This window comes from Dioscorea cayenensis, chromosome 10, assembly GCF_009730915.1.
Source record: "Dioscorea cayenensis subsp. rotundata cultivar TDr96_F1 chromosome 10, TDr96_F1_v2_PseudoChromosome.rev07_lg8_w22 25.fasta, whole genome shotgun sequence".
NCBI lineage: Eukaryota > Viridiplantae > Streptophyta > Magnoliopsida > Dioscoreales > Dioscoreaceae > Dioscorea > Dioscorea cayenensis.
In genome coordinates, this window is record NC_052480.1 from 16,940,717 (window position 1) to 16,961,040 (window position 20,324).

The 20,324-nt window shown below is 40.3% G+C and overlaps 1 non-coding gene across 1 annotated transcript; it reads left to right on the top strand.

The window, feature by feature from the left end:
- Positions 1 to 1,641: 1,641 nt before the first annotated feature.
- On the top strand, positions 1,642 to 1,748 carry LOC120271248. The gene has a single exon (XR_005539868.1). It is a non-coding gene; the product is annotated as a small nucleolar RNA R71 (small nucleolar RNA).
- Positions 1,749 to 20,324: the final 18,576 nt, after the last annotated feature.

A 20,324-nucleotide genomic window follows, 5' to 3' on the forward strand; every position in this document is an offset into this window, starting at 1 on the left:
TTCTTCATGGCCGCTGGTAGAGTGTACACTGCTTCTTCCTCACCAACTCTTAATGTTAATTTTCCTCCTTTAAGGTCAATTAGGGCACCGGAGGTAGTAAGGAATGGCTGACCAAGGATTAACGGTGTCTCAACGTCTTCATCAATATTCATGATGACAAAATCCACAGGAAATATAAATTTGTCCTCCCGGACAATCACATCTTCTACAATCCCACGAGGCTTCCTTGTTGAACAATCCACAAATTGTAAAATCATTCTCGTGGGTATAAGTTCATCAAGACTAAGCTTCACATACATGGTGTAGGGCATAACATTAATGCTTGCCCCCGAGTCCGCTATGGCATTTTCTTGAACCCCACCCTCAAGTACACATGGGATTATGAAGCTTCCTGGATCTTTCAAATTTTGTGGGAGCTTCTTCTCCAAAATGGCTGAGCAATTTCCCGTGAGTGCAACTGTGCCCTTTTCTTCCAATTTTCTCTTGTTTGTTATCAATTCCTTCAAAAACTTGGCATACTTGGGCATTTCTGTTAAAGCTTCCACAATCGGGATGTTTATGTGGAGTTTCTTGAAGATGTTGACAAATTTTCTGAATTGAGCATCCTCCTTATCTTGCTTCAATCTGGCCGGATAGGGAATTGGAGGTTTGTGTTCATACGGCTTTGATGAACCCTTTTGTGGACTTTCCTTATCTTCACTCTGCTTGCTTTTCTCAATAACTTTGTCCACTATGTTAGGTTCTTCCACTTCTGCTACCCTAGTCTCCTTGACACTTGGGTCAACTCCGACCCTTGTCTCAACCTGTTTCCCGCTTCTAAGGGCAATGGCCTTCAAGTGCTCTCTTGGGTTCTCCTTAGTGTTAATAGGAAGACTGCCTCAAGGTCGCTCAGAATTTGCTTTAGCAAGCTGCCCCACTTGGTGTTCAAGTGATTATACAGAAGCTTGAAGATTTCTCAAGATGGACCCTATCTCATTAAACTACCCTGCATGTTGAGTAAGCTGAGCATTCACCTTACTTAACAAGGAATCCATATTGCTGGTTATGCTATTAAACCATGATTCAGTGTTGATCATGAACTTGGCAAGCACATCTTCAGTGGTGAACCTCTTCTCTAGCACTGGTTGTTGCATTTGGGAACCTTGTGGAGGTGGTGCAGCTTTTTGTTGTTGCCCCTAATTCCATAAAAAGTTCGGGTGGTACTTCCACCCCGGATTGTAAGTCGAGCTGTAAGGATTTCCTTGTGGCCTTTGTCCCCCAATATAATCAACATTCTCAATTAGGGCGATGGAGGAAATAGCAATAGGACATCAGGCGACTCCATGTCCTCCACCGCAGGTGCTACAACTCATCACCGACTCTGACGTCGAGCTACTACCCATGAGTATATCTAGCTTTTGAGATAATACATCTACCTTCGAGGCAAGAGCACCATTAGCACTGACTTCATAAATTCTGGCACCTTCTTGTGGTGCACCTCTTGAGGCCCAATGAGACTCATTGCTTGCCATTGATTCAAGGAGTTGCTCGGCCTCATCAGGGTACTTGTTACTAAGAGATCCACCCACTACGGCATCAATTAATTGACGAGTTGCATAATTCAGCCCGTTGTAGATGATCTGAACCCGCATCCAAGAAGCAAAGCCGTGATGGGGGCATCTTTGAAGGAGATCCTTAAATCTTTCATAAGCTTCAAATAGAGTCTCTGATTCTCCTTGTTTGAAAGCTGGAATTTCTTGCCTTAGCTTCACCGCTTTGGTTGGAGGAAAATACCTTCCCAAAAAATTGTCAACCATATCTTTCCATGTTTTGATCAATCCCGGTGGTAAGGATGTGAGCCACTGATATGCCCCATCTCTCAAACTAAATGGGAAAAGTCGAAGCCGGATCGCATCATCTGTCACTCCATTAATCTTGAAAGTGGAGCAAAATTTGTAGAAAATGAGCAAGATTATCATGAGCATCCTCATTCGCAAGACCATTAAATTGGACTTAATTCTGGATCATGCCGATGGTGCTTGCCTTGATTTCAAAATTGTTTGTGGCAATGCATGGTGCTTGAACACTGAATTCTTCACCCATGAACTGCGGCCTTTCATATTCAGATAAGGTACGTCTTTCTTCGCCCATGATTACAGATTCTCTGTCCTCAATCTCAATGATTCTTTCACTAGTGCTTTCACCCACTTCTCTAAGTCTTCGACGCAAAGTTCTCTCAATTTCACTGTCTTGTACAACTAAATTTGATGGATTTGCACGTGTCATGTACAGTCCTTGCAATGTCAATAAAGATAAAGAAAGTTAAGCTCAAAAAGAAATAAGACAAATGAAAAGAAGAAATAAAAGAAAAGAAAAATGGTTAGAGAAATAAGCTAGAAGTTTCCTACAATTCCTTAAATTACCCGGCAACGGCACCAAAAAAGTTAATTGATTGCCGCAAGTGTACGGGGTTGCCAAGTAATACCTTGTGCAAAAGGCCAAGGATCGTATTCCACGGGGCTAAGGAGCTCCTATTACTCCTCCATCACTCACTTTCTAAACTTAAAACATAAGCATGGTCTACTAATCTAATACATACAAGAATGTAAATAAAACACAAGTAAAACAATTCCAAGGAGAGCAAGAGAATCACAAGAGAATCACAAGAGCAATGATGATAAGAACAGGCCAGGGATGAGGATTCCCAAGAGGGGTCATCATGATGTATGGATGCATAAGAATAAAATAGCAAGGGTGATTTAGACCGACGAACCTCAACAATAGTTTAAACCCAATTTCTCGGCGGTTAAACCCTAATCTCGTACAAATGATGACAAGAATCTCTCCTTAATCATATTCCTACGATTGCATTAAGTGATTGGAGATCGCGCAACAAGGATACACTTAACCTAAGTTCATCCTCATGGTTCAGAGGGGCAACCTACATCCAATTTCTCGGCCTGTTGGTCAAAGATCTCCCCTTCTAGCTCAATAATGATCTAGTACATGCGAGTAGGTCATGTCTACGTGTACAACTCAAACAAGAACTAAGGTTTCTCCACATAATAGTTCTAGGCAAAAAACACAATGAGCTAAACCATAAATCACACCAATGCATTCCAAGTAAAAGTGAAGCATCCAAAATACATGATGAACCCCCCAAGGTTCATCTACATCCGGTGGCCTTGGGGGTCTTGTGTTCAGTCACACAAACAAATATCTCAAACACAACAAAAATACAATAAGTAAATGCATAAATGGCACTCCCTAGTCCGAATGATGATGAGGATGGAGAATGCCGGCCGAATGACGATTCCTCTAACCCAATGAAGGCCAAATGCTCCTCCTCCTTTGATGGTGAAGCTCTCCCCTTGAAGTTCAAGCCCTAGATCTCTCCAAGCCTCACGCTAAAACACTCCAAAATGATGTCTTCCTTTCTCATCTTCTCCCCAAGTGTTGGCTGCCAAGAAGTTCCTCCAAATGTCTTCCAAAAGTCCTCATATACCCCCACAATCCCTCTCCAAAAATGGGCTCAATGAGGACCTCATTGAGCCCCTCATTGACACTATTTGGGGTAGGCAAACCCCATAAATGCTCTCGCAATAGTATCCATACTGGCTCAATGAGCACCTCATTGAGCCAGCATTCCTTCAAACAAACATCTTCTTTTATAGCTACATTAATTATCCCAGGCAGCATTGAGGCAGTATGCCATGATTCAATTCCTGACTCGAAAACCCTCCATGTGCTACAGTGTCGGCTACATGTGTTTTTGCTACGATGCCTATGCTACAGTACTCCACTACAGTAATCTATTACAATGAATATGCTACAATATCACGACCTGGTTTTCTTCTCTTTTCCGCCCAAATTATATCTTCGTGTTCTCCGTTGCTTTTCCGTGCCCTACAAAACAAATAGCACACGATTAAGCCAAAACGGGCATCAATTCTAATAAAAATACATGCTAGAGGTAACAAATACATATATTAAAATACGTACATTTAGACACTTATCAAGGGCTATAAGTTGGCCCACCTTTTTCTCTTCTTCTTCTTCTTCTTCTTCTTCTTCTTCTTCTCATTTTTCATTCATTTCTCCACCATTTTCACTCATTTTTTTAACAATATTGTCCAATTTTCTTGCTTTAAAACACTCTCCTCCTCTTTGCCACTTGTTTTGCATGATTTATTGGGAGTTTTACCATCATTCTCATCAATTCTCCAAGGTATTTTCCTCTAATCCCAGTTCTTGTGAATGATTATTTCTTCTTCTTTCCCCTCATTTTTTTTGATGAATGGATGGTTATGTTGTTGGGGAATGGTTGTTTGTTATTTGTGTTGGTTTTTGGGGGAATTTCTAAGCTTAAAATGTTTTTATTCTCCATGTGCAAAGGAAACTCTTGCAAATTGTTTTGGGGTATCAATGTAGCAATCTTTGAATTTTCTCATTCTCCACTATAATGATCCTTTGCTTCTCTTTATCTTGGTTTGATCCCTTGCTTATTGTCTTGTATGTATGTCGATGAAACGTATGGTTTACTAGACAACACGAAGGGATGACACATCTTCTGTTATTGAACCACATTTCAAGAATGAAGAACACAGGATGAGATATCTGTCATTGGTCCGAAAATCATTTGACATGGTTCCGAATATAGATTGGGATTTCCTATAAACATTGGGCTTAGATGAAGCTATCACAGAGCATATATTCCATGATGGTTATGACAAGGTGTTTCATATTAAAGAACCTACCTACCGTGAGCTCATCTTGGAAGTATTAAGCAAAATTGAAGTGGTCATGCACTGTAACTTTGTTTGATAAGCAAGCTCTGTATTATTTCAAGCCTTTGGGAAGAGGTACAAGATAAATCACGTTGACTTGGGTGTTTACTTAGGGCTATATACCAGTGCATACACATAATCACCCGACTTTCGTTGCCTACTCGTGGACTTTCCTTCTAACACTTCGCTGGATAAGTATTGGCATACCATTTCCAGATCTAGGAAGAAGAAAGAATCCCAGATGTCCAACCTAGCCCACCATTACATTCAACTATTACTAAGTAGAGGGGTTGGGAGTCGGTCGGACTCTACTAGAGTAGTGTCGTACACTGACCTTTGCATGCTCTACAGTATCTTTGAGCGCTACACGATTCACATGGGACACCTCTTCATAGATATCCTCTGTCATCAAGGATAATATGTGCACCTCAAAACCATTTTTGCCATACCCTACATAACATGATTGATCAAAGGCATGGGCTTGGTTGAGTGCACTAGAGACATTGACAAGGTCCCCTTGCGTATATCCCGCAAGTGCACGATTTTGTCGAAGTAATAATCCCGGGTGAGCGGGTATCGAATCCACAGGGAGTAGGGAGTAAAGACACTTAATTCGATTCTTAGCTATGTGGAATATCAACAATGATAAGTGTGACAATGATTCAATTCTTAACAATTAAAAGCAACAAGTAAGAGAGCAAAAGTAAGGAGGAGGTAAGGCAATCGATAAAAATGGGGTACTCAAATGATGCTTCACCTAGGATAATCGCTTCAAGTGCAAGAACTCTCTATTATGCTTCCTAATAAATGCAATGGTGAGTCGTGGAAATCCTTACATACATAATCCCAAATCTAAGGTCAACTATGCCTAACTCTATTCATGTCCCGGAGGAGAGATTAAATAACCTCTCAACCTCGCACTCGGATAAAGTTGCAATGAGCTCTAGGGATTCCAGGTGATAAATTTCTTCCTAATTATAGACCTAACCCTTTGGTCCAGGCGGAAGGTCCCTAACCACAATTAAGCCCTAGATACTAAGATCTCCTAAACTCTTCACTCTATTGCACGCGCAACTAAGCCCCAGCGGAGATTCATCCCTTAGACCATTCACTCTATTATGGCCGCAAAGAACTCGAGGAACGGAGGTAGAATCTATCACGTCGGAGGGGAAAAGGGACGCTCCTGTACCTCTCGACTCACCCTCTCAACCCTCTCCAACATAGCTTTGTCTAACGCTCGTGGTGTGTCACTCACTCACAAGGTTACCAACATGAACTCTCAACCCTAGTGTCACTCTAGGGAAAATGTTCATACAATCAAGCATTCAAGGTTGGACTCACAATAAACATCAATTTATTGAAAGCATAATAAAGAAGTTCTTTGAAACGAATACATCCTTGGGTTCACAATCACCCAAGTACCCACTAGGGGTTTAGCTCTCCATGGAGCTAAGTACAATCAAAGAAATCGAATGTAAAAGCAATGAATCCATAAAGAAACCCCTCGATGGTCGTGTCGATGGTCTTGTGGAGAGTCCTCTACTCGTCGCAAGGGATCCTTTGTCCGGCCTAGGATACACCTCGCCGGATCGATGCCGACGAAAGCTCTCCCAATAACCTTCTTCCAAACGATGAGCGATGTCGGAGCCGAAGAACCTCTCCAAAACCCTTGCCAATACCGCTCAAAACCATAGCCGAAGCCCTCTCTCAAGTTGGGGAAAAGATGGAGAAAAGAATACCAAAATCGGGGCTGAATCGGCTTTAAATAGCGCTGGAATTGGGCGACTCCACAGGCGTGGACGGTACACACGCCCGTGCGGAATTTCCACACGACCGTGTGGATTCTCTGTTTCTCTGATTTCTCGGCCGGCTGTGAACAGTGCTGCTGCAGTACATGCTACAATGCTCTGCTACAGTCTTCAACCTGAATAACTTCCCAATTCCATATTTTCATCGGGGTAACGCAAACGGGCACACGTTTACATCGTGAATCACTTGCTTCTTCAATGATATGCATGTTGGTGGAGCTCTCGTTCTTATGTGCATAAATCGGAATGCTCGAGTGTGACTGCCTTTGTGCCCCTCCAAATGGATGTGCTCACTCGAATGCTAGGAGGTTGGCACACACTCTAGCATCTCACACCTGACCTATGTCTTCGCGTTTGAACCTTAGCGAGATTTTATCCAAAATAGGTGCATTATGATCCACATTGGCCTATTTTCTTCATACTCGGCCTCACAACCCTACCTGCATAAAAGTAACATAAAAACACACATATTAGTGTAAAAACCTGAAAAAAGTAATGCTCAACATAAGGAATGAACACTTCGCATTCATATCACACAAGCACTTATTAGGCATGTATATTGTTGGCAACACTGCCCCTTTGGGGATGTCGACTTTGTCTTCTATTAGAATAGTAGAGAAAAGGGGTGATACTTATTGTCTTGCATAACATTAGGGGATGAGAAAGCGTGATGCTGGCCATTGCATGAGACAAAGATAGAAACAGAGATAGCCAGAGTCCGAGCCAAAGGATTGTCTAGAGTCACTTGAGATTAGGTTCCATGAGTTACAGGAAAAGCTCCAACTTCAGTTTTGTGTCCTTGAGTACGGCGAAAGGGAGATCATCACATCCCAATGCCAAGTCAAGCTAGACATGGCTGAGGTTTTAGCATTTATTCGTGAGTCTTCTTCCTCTGTTGGCACCATATCTGCTGGCACCACATTTGTGGCACCATCTCTCCCACGAGACATACAACACACATGGGTTATCTTTATGATGTTCTTCTTGATTGTTTCTAGGACTTTGTTGTATTTTGTGATGTGTTTATTATTTTGTACTCTGTAGTTAGTAAGGGTTTACTCCTGCTAAACTCTATCTATTTTGGTTCTTGTCAGTATACTTCTCCGTATTTACAAGTTTTGAGTTTTGATAAGCTTCTTGATCTTTACAAGACTATTATGACAAGTGCTTCACATCCAGTGGATTAAACTCAACCTATATTTGTGCATGTATTGTCCAATTTTCACCAAAAATGGGGAATTTTATTTAAGATATCTCCTTGTGCTTATTTGATAGCATGCTTGACTTACCTGTGATAGCTATGATGCTTAGTTAAGAACTTCCTAGTTTAAAAGAATGATAGATGTGAGTTGTTTCTATATTTTTGCTTTTATAGAAGTCTTGTTTTATCTCTAGTGCACCTTCATTCTTTGTCATGAAAACTTCCATCTTATACACTCCTACCAACCCATCACTTTGTTATTGGTGTTAGAATGTTAAATTCCACTTTCAATTTTCTTTTAAGAGCATTTGGTTCCTTCATTGTTATATTTAGCCTTAAATGAAGTTTTGTAGTAGGTTTCTAAACAAGAGAACTTGAGATACAGTATGTACATACAAAAAAAAATAAAAAGGAGTCTGTGATTGACACACCCCTTGAGTGTGACCAACAAGTGCATGGGTTGTCGAAGTAATAAATCCCAGGTGAGTGGTTATTGTATCCACAGGGAGTAGGAAATAAAAACACTCAAGTTGGTACTTAACCAAGAAAAGATGAAACAATGATTGTGTTGATAAGATGTAATGTAAACAAAAATAAAAGAAACAAGAAAGAGAAGCACAAGTGAGAGGAAAGGCAATCGATAATAAGTGCGGTACTCGGATATTGTTTCACCTAGGATTATCGCTTCAAGTGCAAAACCAACTATTATGCTTCCTAACTAATGCATTCATGAGTTGTGGAGATGCTAAGATACACGGTCCCAAACCTAAGGTCAACGTGACTAACACTATACTATGCCCCGGCGGAGAAATCGATCAGTCTCAACTCCTCACACTGTGTACAGTTGCAAGAAGCTCTAGGGATTCCAAGTGATAAACCCTCTTCTTATATGTAGACCTAGCCCTTTGGTCCACGTGAAAGGCCCCTACTCATAATTAAGCCCCAAATACTAAAATTCACTTCAACGCTTCACTCTACCGCTCACGCAACTAAGCCCCAGCGAAGTTCATCCTCTAGTACTTCACTCTATTGTGACTGCAAAGAACTCAAGAAAATGGAGGTAGGATAACTCACATCAGAAGGGAAAGGGGACGCTCGGCTACCTCTCAACTCACCCTCTCGACCCTTTCCAATCTAGCTTTGTCTAACCTTCATGGTGTGTCACTTACTCACAAGGGTTACCAATGTGAATTCTCAACCCTAGTGTCACTCTAAGGGAGTATTCAATCAATCAAATATTCAAGATTGGAACTCAATTAAAACATTAATTAAGGAAAGCATAATAAAAGGTTTAATGAAACAAATATATCCTAGGGTTCACAAATTCAAGTACCCACTAGTGGGGTTTAGCTCTCCATGGAGCATGATAAGAGCTTGTGTGATAAGAATGTGAAGCGTTCTTTCCTTATGTTGAGCATTACTTTTCTCAGGTTTTAAAGCTAATATGTGTGTATTTATGTTACTTTCATACAGGTGCGGTTGTGAGGCCGATTATGAGAGAAAAAAGCCAATGTGGGTCATAACGCACCAATTTGGAGGAAATCTTGCTAAGTTTCAAACGCGAAGACATAGGTCGGGTTCGAGATGTTGGAATGTGTGGCAACCTCCTTGTATTCGAGTTAGCACAACTATTTAGAGGGGCACAAGGGCAGTCACATTCAAGCATTCCGACTTCAGCATATAGAAACAAGATCTCCACCAACAAGTCCGTTATTGAAGAAGCAAAGTGATCCACAACGTAAACATGCGCCCGTTTGCATTACCTTGATGAAAGCATGGATTCGGGAGTATTTCAGGCCGGTATCGCAACAACTACTGTAGTAAACACTGTAGCAAAAATCTGTAGCAGCGCTGTTCACAGCCGGCCGAGAAAACAGGAAAATAGAAAATCCACACGGGTGTGTGGAAACACACACACTCGTGCGAAAAATCTACAGGGGGGCTCACAGGGGCATGTGGATTCTCAATTCCAGCCCTTTAAAAGCCAATTTCGTCCCCAATTTCAGCATTCTTTTCTCCATCTTTTCCCCAAATTGAGAGAGGGCTTCGGCTAGGGTTTTGAGGGTACTGGCTAGGGATTTGGAGAGGTTCTATGGCTCCGACATCGCACGCCATTTGGAAGAAGGTTATTGGGAGAGCTTTCGTCGGCACCGATCCGGCGAGGTGTATCCTAGGCCGGACAAAGGGACCCTTACAACGAGTAGAGGACTCTCCACAAAACCATCACCATGATTATCGAGCGGGTTTTCTATGGATTCTATGCTTTTACATTTGATTTCATTGATTGTATCTAGCTCCATGGATAGCTAAACCCCCTAGTGGCTACTTGGGTATTTGTGAACCCTAGGATGTATTCGTTTCATTGAATCTCTTTATTATGCTTTTCAATTAATTAATGTTTATTATGAGTTCCAATCTTGAATGCTTGATTGTATGAATACTCCCAAGAGTGACACTAGGGTTGAGAGTTCTTGTTGGTAACCTGTGTGAGTGAGTGACACACCATGAGGGTTAGACAAAGCTAGATTGGAGACGGTTGATTGGGTGAGTCGAGAGGTAGTGGAATGTCCCCTTTCCACTTCGGTGTGATTTATTCTACCTCTGTTTCCTTGAGTTCTTTGCCGTCATAGTATAGTGAATGGGCTATAGGATGACCTTCAGTTGGGCTTAGTTGCGGGTGCAACAGAGTGAAGCGTAGAAGTGATCTTAGCATCTAGAGCTTAATTGTGGCTAGGAACCTTCCACCAGAACCAAAGGGTTAGGTCTACATCTAGGAAGAGGATTTATCACTTGGAATCCCTAGAGCTTATTGCGATTCTATACGAGTGCGAGGTTGAGAGGTTATCTAATTTCTCCTCCGTGATATATATAGAGTTAGGCATGGTTGACCTTAGATTTGGAACCATGCATTTAAGGATCTCCACAACTCACTATTACATTGTTAGGAAGTATAATAGAGGGTTCTTGCACTTGAAACGATTGTCCTAGACAGAACAATATCCTAGTACCCCATTTATATCAATTGCCTTACCTTCCCCTTTACTTGTGTTCTTTTTCTTGTTGCTTTAATAATACCCTTTCTCACCCATAATAGAGGTTTCTTGTTGCAATAACAATACCCTTTCTCACCCCTAATATGTTTGCCTAAGGACTATGATCCGGTCTAGCCTAAGGACTTCAATCATTACAGCTCTAGATGCTAATAAACAACGACCTTGCATAAGTCCCGCAAGTGCACGGGTTTATCGAGTAATAAAATCCCGAGTGAGCGGGTATTGTATCCACATGGAGTAGGGAATAAAAATACTTAAATTGTTTGTCAACTAAGTGAAGATAAATAGTGATTTTGTTGACAAGATGTAATGTAAACAAAAGTAAAAGAGACAAGAAAGAGAAATACAAGTAAAGGGGACGTAAGGCAATCGATATAAATGGGGTACTCGGATATTATTCCTCCTAGAACAATCATTTCAAGTGCAAAACCCTCTATTATGCTTCCTAACTAATGCATTAATGAGTCATGGAGATCCTTCAATACATGGACCCAAATCTAAGGTCAACCATGCCTAACTCTATACGATGTCCAGGAGGAGAAATCGAACAATCTCAACACCTCGCACTTGTATAGAATTGCAATGAGTTCTAGGGATTCCAATTGATGAATCCTCTTCCTGGATATAGACCTAACCCTTTGGTCCAGGTGGAAGGTCTCTAGTCACAATTAAGCCCTACGTGCTAAAATCACTTCAACGCTTCACTCCGTTGACTCTGCAACTAAGCCTTAGCAGAAGGTCATCCCTTAGCTCGTTCAATCTATTATGACCGCAAAGAACACAAGCAAATGGATGTAGAATAAATCACACTGGAGGGGAAAGGGGATACTCTGCTACCTCTCGACTCACCCTCTCAACCCATCTCCAATCTAGCTTTGTCTAACTCTCGTGGTGTGTCACACACTCACAAGGGTTACCAATAAGAACTCTCAACCCTGGCGTCACTCTAAGGGATTATTCATTCTATCAAGCATTCAAGATTGGAACTCAATTAAAACAACAATTAATGAAAGCATAATAAAAGGTTCAATGAAACAAATACATCCTAGGGTTCACAAATCCAAGTACCCACTAGGGGGCTTTTAGCTCTCCATGGAGCTAGTTACAATCAACAATGAAATCGATTGTAAAAGCAAGTAATCCATAGAAAACCCCTCGATAGTCATGACGATGGTCTTGTAGAGAAGCCTCAACTCTTCCAAAGGTCCATTTGTCTGGCCTAGGATACACCTCGCCGGATTAGTGCCGATGAAAGCTCTCCCAATAACCTTCTTCCAAATGGAGCGCGATGTCAAAGTCATAGAACCTCTGCAAATTTCTTGATAGTACCTCTCAAAACCCTAGCCGCAGCCCTCTCTCAAGTTGGGGAAAAGATGGAGAAAAGAATGCTGAAATCGGAGCTGAAATCGGCCTTAAATAGGGCTGGAATCGGGCATCCACACGCCCCTGTGCATTCTCCACACGAGCCTGTGGAAATTCTGCACCGGCGTGGATAATTTTCACACTCCTGTGTGGATTCTCTGTGAATCACATTTTTGGCCGGCTGTGAACAATACCTGCTACAATGTTTTGCTACAGTACTTGCTGTAGTCCGACCCGAAACACTACTGAATCCATGCTTTCATCAAGGTAACGTAAACTGGCATACGTTTACATCATAGATCGCTTGGTTATTCAATAAATGGCCTTATTGGTGAACATCTTGCTATTAATGCCTAAGCCGGGATACTCGAATGTAATTGGCTTTGTGCCCCTCCGAATCATCGTGCTAGCTTCAATACACAGAGGTTGGCACACATTCTCGCATTTTGAACCTGACTTATGTCTTCGCGTTTGGTCATTCTCAAGACTTCCTCCAAATAATGCGTCCACGATCTACACTGGCTTCTTACTTTAACATTCGGCTTCACAACCCTATACACATGAAAGTAACACAAATGCACACATATTAACGCTAAAAAACCCAATAAAAGTAATGCTCATCATAAGGAAAGAACACTTCGCATTCTTATCACACAAACACTTATCACTAATCACTCCACATACAAAGAATACTATGTCTTAAACTACTAAGTGCTACATCAATGCCAAGTAAGATCCTTCTAATTCTTTAGCTTGAAACTGAATCCTCTTTCTTCTCAAAACCTCTGGAAGGTACTCAAAATGATCACTAGGATTTTTATTTTAATTTCATCATTCTTTTTTATTTTCATTTTCATTTTCATTTTTATTTGTATTTTTTTTTTGAGTCCGACTAACGTGGAATGAACTAAAATCATTTTGAAATCTTTCTGGGGGGTGCACATGCTGGTTACGCACAAGAGCCAGCCAACTACTCGATTACAGTCTACATAGACGCATTCATGCTTAATTAGCAGAGAAATACTAACAGAGACTCATTTTTTTTCTTCCTTTTTTCATTTTTTTCACACACTCACCCTAGATCACATCTTCAGAGTACTCTACATGCCACAAAACTAGGATTAGCTGAACACGACGTAGAAGTTCTTAAGAGTCCATTGAAAGATAAAACTTAGTGTTTTAAGGTCAAGTACTCAAAGTAGTGTGTTAAGCATACAAGAGAGTTAGAGTAGTCACATTGGCTATTCCAAGGGCATCTACAAAAAAATCAGTGCACAAGAGAATCCTAGAAGTGAAACAGGATTCAATAAAGGATAAAAACAAGTAACTCACATCAATCATTAGTCCAAGCTAAAAGAATCTTACAAGAATGAACAAGGTCATCATAGGTAATACTAGCATGTAAACAATGGTCCTAATACATGATATACACCCATCCCCACACTTATTGTTGTATATTGTCCTCAATGTACACTAATCATGAAAAGCATGCTAGATGAAGCAATGAAAATAATAAAGGAGGGTGAAAACGAACTTCCCCGGTTTATCTTGTGCTCGTTGCGAGGTATGACTCGACAAAAGGTGTGGTGAACAATACATGTCTTGTCCGACTTTTCATTTCAAAGTAGGAAAGCTCACCAAATTCCCTTAATGCCCTGCGAGGCAAAAAGGGGACATCATCATTCCACAAAAATTTACAAATGCAAACATAAGGGAGAAACTAAGGAGTAGTCAACAAAACATAGATGAAAAAGAAATAAAGTTCTACACAACAAGTTGGAAGGGTAAGAACCGTGCCAACTCATCAAAATAACAAACACATAAAACATAGCAAACTAAAGTAGATAACAAGTGTCCGTGCTCAAACAGGCTGCTACTCATCACAGGTTGGTGCAGTTGGTGGTGGTGGCATGGCTGTAGAAGTAGTGGTCACTGTAATACCCTGAACCTTTGGATACCTGTTGGAAAATATATTCAAGGTATTCTACAATTGTAGTAAGATTTTTCTACAGATAAATCTTGTTGAGAAACCCTAAGTGGAAAGAATGAGGACCTAAATGTGAAAGTTTCTAAAAGATTTTGGGTTAAAGAGTAATAGAAAAAGGATTGACATGAAATGTTTCTGGAAACCAACGACTGAAAACGTAAGCCGGAAGGGACCTTTTTGAAATGTTGTGTTATTTTTCAGGGATCTTTCTGTAATATTATTTCATCATTTATGGACCATTGGTGAACTTTTTAGGGACCTTTTTGAAGAGATTGTATTTTCAGGGACTAAAAATGAATTTTGGCTGAAAACTTAAGTTGAGAAAAATCTAGAGTTTAATGGTTTCATCTTCTTCTTTATCTTCATGCTGCTACATTAACCCGAGTGAAAAAAAAAAATTAAGAAATGAGAAGAAAAATGGCAGATTTTTCATGGAGGATTTGGAGATCGTTGGAGGGAGTTCGCCGGAATGTTTGCTTGCTTGGTAAGAGTTTTTTTTGGTTGAAATGATGCATAATGTTTAGGTAAAAAGCTTGACTAATCATGCTAGAATGTTAGAATGATTTTGTGAGGTTTGGCTTGGATTTGAGTGGTAAAACCATGTTAGATTGTTGTAGATGTTTGTTGCTTCAAATTTATTTGGAAAAACCATTGTATTTGTTATGAAATTGCTTGAAATGGAAGATGACATTTTCAGTTTTACTGTAGCATTACTGTGGGGCATCGAGATTAGGGTTTGGTTTCGTTAATTAAGTTGATGATTAAGATGTTAATGATGATGGTTGGATTAGAATTGTTTGGGTTTAGCCAAATTGATTTGGTTGGATCAAACCAAGTTGGAATTGATTTGGTTGAGTTGAATTGAATTGATTGAGTTGGGTTTGATTTGGTTGAGTTGGGCTTGATCAAATCAAGTTGAGTGTGGTTGGACTTGAATTGCTTGGTTGAATTAAGTTGGTTGAAGTTGATTTGGGTTTTGCTGGACTAAGGATTTGGGCTAAACCAATTCAAGGAGAATTGGGTTTAGTTGAACCAAGTTGGTTCAACAGAATTTGTATAAGAATTTAGAGTTGGTTCAAGGCTGGTTGGCTAGATTGAGATTGATTCAGTGAAATTGAGTTTGGTTCAGTGAATTTGAGCTTGGTTCAGTGTAATTAAGGTTGGTTTGGGTTGGTTCATAATGGTCTAGCACAAATTGAGTTGGTTTAAGTGCAATTGGAGACCAGTTTCCTTATACAAAGTTGGGCTTTAACCGATTGGAGTGAGTGGGCCCAATTAGAGAGTCAGTTATTTGTTTTTTTGTATTTTCTTTTGGGTTCAATTTTGGTTATTAGCGTATATTTATTTATTTTATTCCGTTATTCTGTTAGGTGTTATTCAGGCTTTTAAAAGAATTCCAGGTCTAGCGGGAAACCCAAGGGAGACCAGGTTAGTTGGTAGTGGCTATTATTTTAAATAATTGGTTAATTATTATTATTTCGAAATAATTATTTAAAGCTAGTATTTTGGAAATGATGGTTTAACTATTTCATTTTATTATGTCTAATTGCGTATAATGTTGGAATATACTTATATTTATTTGCCGTTGATGTGCATGACAATCATATTGATATATCAGTTTTGTATAATTATACATATTTGCAAATAGTGAAAATACATGTATATATGATTTAATTATTTGATTCATGTGTTTATTTTTTTTATGGTTACATATGCTTTGATTTGGAATGATTTGTGAAACCATGTGAGCATATAAAAATGTTTTACCAACAATATTTGTGGAATTGGTTTTCATTCATGGAATAGGAATGTTATCATGGATCTGGACTTTACTGGTATTATGTATCATTATACTTTTCGCATTAGCTTTGTGGAAAATAATGTTAATTCTGCTATGTGAATATTTGTCTTGGATAAGGATCATGTGATATGATTTATACCGATTGTATTATTGCTATATTTATTTGATGGTTTGGACGGTGACGGTGGGCTAAGGCTCGACTACTGCTAGTTCAGGTGGGAGCGTAAAGCCCTGACTGGATATTCATTGGGTAGCCGGGTGTCACTGACCGGTGAACCGTTCGGTCAACGTTAATTACATGAGTTCCTTGACGGCTCTGAACCTAACCGCGACCACGGCGAAGGTCAGAGAGGTTTCTAGACCATGTTATGCTAGGTGAGTGTTAGGTATTGCTTTATTTTGAATATGAGATTTATGTTATTTTGGATTGTAATGAGGGGGCGAAGCCAGATGTCGCTCTTAAGAGGGCATTTCCTCACAAAATTTGTGTTTTCTGAGAAAATCGAATTGATGTTGATTTCTGTTGAATTTTAGTTTCAAAAGCTCTTTAAAGTTGTAATTTTTTTTCTAAAATTTTGGAATTTGTAAAAGTTGGGAAATTATTTGAGAATTGATGTTTATATACTTTATACACTTAATTATTTGAAATTATTGAGCCACTATCGACCAACTGAACGTGTTGTAGTTGCAGGAGCAGGACCATAGTATATCACTGTTTGACTATAGAGCTAGTCAGGTTGAGTTTAAGATTGCAGTGGGTCACATACCTTTCTTTCTATTTGTTGGTGTCATGATTTTGTAGCAGTTGTACCTGCAAATTTGAGTAATTATATTTGTTGTATTTATGTATTTAAGTCTTGTAGTTGGTGTAATGTTGTAAATTGTAATTTGTAAGCCTGGTTTATTTTTTGAGAGGTGTCAGTTTCCAGTTAAAAGGAATTTTAACTTATGGGTGCCACATTTACCTTGGTAGAAGGGGTGGGTGTGACAGTCACGGTATGCGAGGTTGAACCATGATATTAGGTAATAAATCAGTGAAAATCCTCCGCGAGTCGACACTGTCCCTTAGTAATCTGGTGAAGCCGCCCACGAATCTCACATTGCTCCTGACGCACAGCTTGAATCTCTCCCTCAATCCCCCTCAGTCTCGTGTCAAAATCAGGCAGTGATGAGGAACCGGGGGTAAGAACAGGTGTGCCCTTAGGCTCTAACTCGGTGTGCACTAGCTCCGCTGACTGGACTCTCTAGTGGCTGGGTGTCGTGTGGGTCTGCCACTCTCACCCTTGCTTGTCAGCAAGCCTATCGCCCATAGGGTGGCCTTCCCGAGGGGTGCTACACCTCTCACAATTGTCATAGCTTGAGTATTCTCAAATAAACCCATGCCACGAATCAATCTAGTCACAAGGGCCCAGCAAATATAGCTCCTAGTTTCGCACACTGTCCCTGGTGAAGAAATACATCTACAACATGGTGCCCAAGATAGGTGGGGTGCTGCTCAATGATGCCAAACATCATGTAAAGATCTGACTGTGTGACTATCCCCGTGCTATCCGTCTGGCCCCAAATAGATCGAGCAATCAAGGCATGAATGTATCTATGTGCTGGGTCAGTCATGCGTGAGGCTTTCCGGGTATTCTCATTGTCGCTAGCTGCCAAGGTTGCCCAATAGTGGCTCCTACTCACATCACTTGGGAAATCAAGCTTTAGGTGGTCACCAAGCATTGAATTGAGAAAATGATCATCATAGATCCCCAAATATGGCAAATTCCATGTGGTTCATTGCATGAGATTTTCCAAAAGCTTGAAAATGGATGATAGCACATTTCCTATCACGCATGGATTGTGAATCTTGTCATGCTTCAAAAGTGCTCAAAACCTCCAAAGTTAGTTGGCGAAAGGATGGTTCATCAATTGCAAATAGATTTTCCCAACAATTATGTGATAACCATCCGTTGACTTGATTTTCTATCCCAAGACTTTCCACTAGACCGCAATCAATATAGCGCACCATTTCAAATGGTTTTGTCTTCAAAATATCATATTTCTCTCAATGATGTGCCAACTTGAAGACAGGTTCCTCGGGTGTAGGTGAGGATGTGGTGATTCTTTGGCGTTTAGAGACGAGTTTTTTGGTATTAGGCATCCCTACAACGAAGAAAAACTTTGATAAAGCCTTGAGGGATTTGAAATAAATTTAAACACGATACAAGAGAAAGGGGAAAAAGATGAAAATCCAAGGTTTAATGGCCATACGGCAGCATGGGCTCGTATGGTCACTAATCATGCGGCAGGAGTTTCCCCACAATCATGGAATCCAAAAATTTTGTACATAAATTCGAATAAAAACTCATCCATGGCATTCACATCATCCACATCAATCATAATGCTTGAAAAATTCCACACAAAAGCTCCAAGAATGCAAAAACAATGAAAAGAAAAAACTAGGGCATCAAAGAGCATACCGAGAAAATCTTGCGAAAACTAGCGTTAAACATGAGGAAAACCACTAGATCGATATCTCCAATGGATGAGGAGAAGATTTAGTAGAAAAAATGAAAGGATTTGGCCAAGAAATGGGTGAGAAAGAAGGGAGAAATCGGTGGAAAAAGAGAGAAAAGAAGAGAATGGAAGAGAGAGAAGAGAGAGAAGAAGATAAACGCCAAGAACCGGACCATGCCGCCCCCATGTGAGCCGCATGGCCCGAGAGGCTTTCTCTGCCTTTCTGGGCTAGGGGCAAATGGCCCCCATGCATCCTGTATGGGCGCCGCATGGGGTAGAGACGAGGCTCTGTTTTTGAGTCTCAAGTGGCATAGATGGCCTCCATGCGGGCATGAAGTGGCCGTATGCCTAAAATATGTTTTCTAAACACCGAAATCCTGCTCCAAATGATGAAATAATAATATGGAAAGCTTTAAAACTTCTCCAAAAATGAATGAAATGAATAAAACCATGATCTAGCGCATGAAATGAGACTAAAACATGAGTTTCTCAAGAAGTTGCACGATTAAACCACATTAAAATCAATTAGAGCAATTTGCAAAATGTGTGAACATGAGCTTATTCAAAAACAAACAAGCCTAAGAAATACAAAAATGGAAATGAACTAAGACCTAGAATATGAAAAATTCAAGAAAACACCCCCGAATGCATGGGTTGCCTCCCAAGAAGCGCTTGTTCAACGTCACGAGCCTGATGTACCTCAGCACTTACCTCACAACTGTTCAAAGAGTTTGAAGCCACCTCCAATTTCCTTTGGAGTGTTCTTTCTTCCCAGCAAATTCAACGACAATAATTAAAAGACTTCGAATTGTTCATGCATAGAGAGGGGTGAAATATTTACTTTTCCTTTTTGAGGTGTGGGATGATGAGGCTAGGTACCTTTCTTTTTTCTCCCATGAATATCCCTCCACATTTTATTCAACATTGATTCTTTTTTAACTTGTTCTTTAGCATTGGTGCAGGTCACCTTCTCCTTTGGTTACTTCAAGTTGAGAATTTGAGGATGGTAGTGGGGCTCTTCTTGTTCTTCATTCCCTAAGTCTTCCAAATACTCATCCAAAGGATTTATTAAGATACCTCCTGTACACAATCAGAAATTAACCTATCAGTTTCATTGGTGAAGTAAAGTGTGTCATCATGATCTAAAGAGTGTTTTATGGCAGCCGGTAAAGTGTACACCACTTTCTCTTCTTCGACTCTAAACGTTAATTTCCCTCCTTTTAAATCAATTAGGGCATCCGAGGTGCTAAGCGATGGTCAGCCAAGAATCAATGGTGTCTCCACATCCTCATCGATGTCCATGATGACAAAATCCACAGGAAAGACAAACTTGTCCACTCAGACAATCACATCTTCCATAATCCCACGAGGTTTTATTGTTGATCGATTCACCAATTGTAAAGTCATCATCGTGGGCCTTAACTCATCCAAGCCAAGTTTCAAATACATGGTAGGGCTTGACATTTATACTAGCCCCTGAATCCTCGAGAGCATTTTCTTGGATTCCTCCTTCAAGCATGCACGGGATTATGAAGCTTCCCGGATCCTTCAACTTTTGTGGAAGCTTCTTTTCTAATATGGCTGAGCAATTCCCTGTGAGTGCAACCGTGCTTTCTTCCTCCAACTTTCTCTTGTTCGTAAGGAGCTCTTTTAAAACCTTTGAATATTTAGGCATTTGGGTCAATGCTTTAACTATCAGAATGTTCAGGTAGAGTTGTTTGGAAATGTTGATGAATCTTCTGAATTGAACATCCTCCGTGTCTTGCTTCAGTCTGGTTGGATAAGAGATTGGAGGCTTGCACTCAGATGATTTTGACGGTCCTTGTTGTTGGGGCTTATCATTTCTT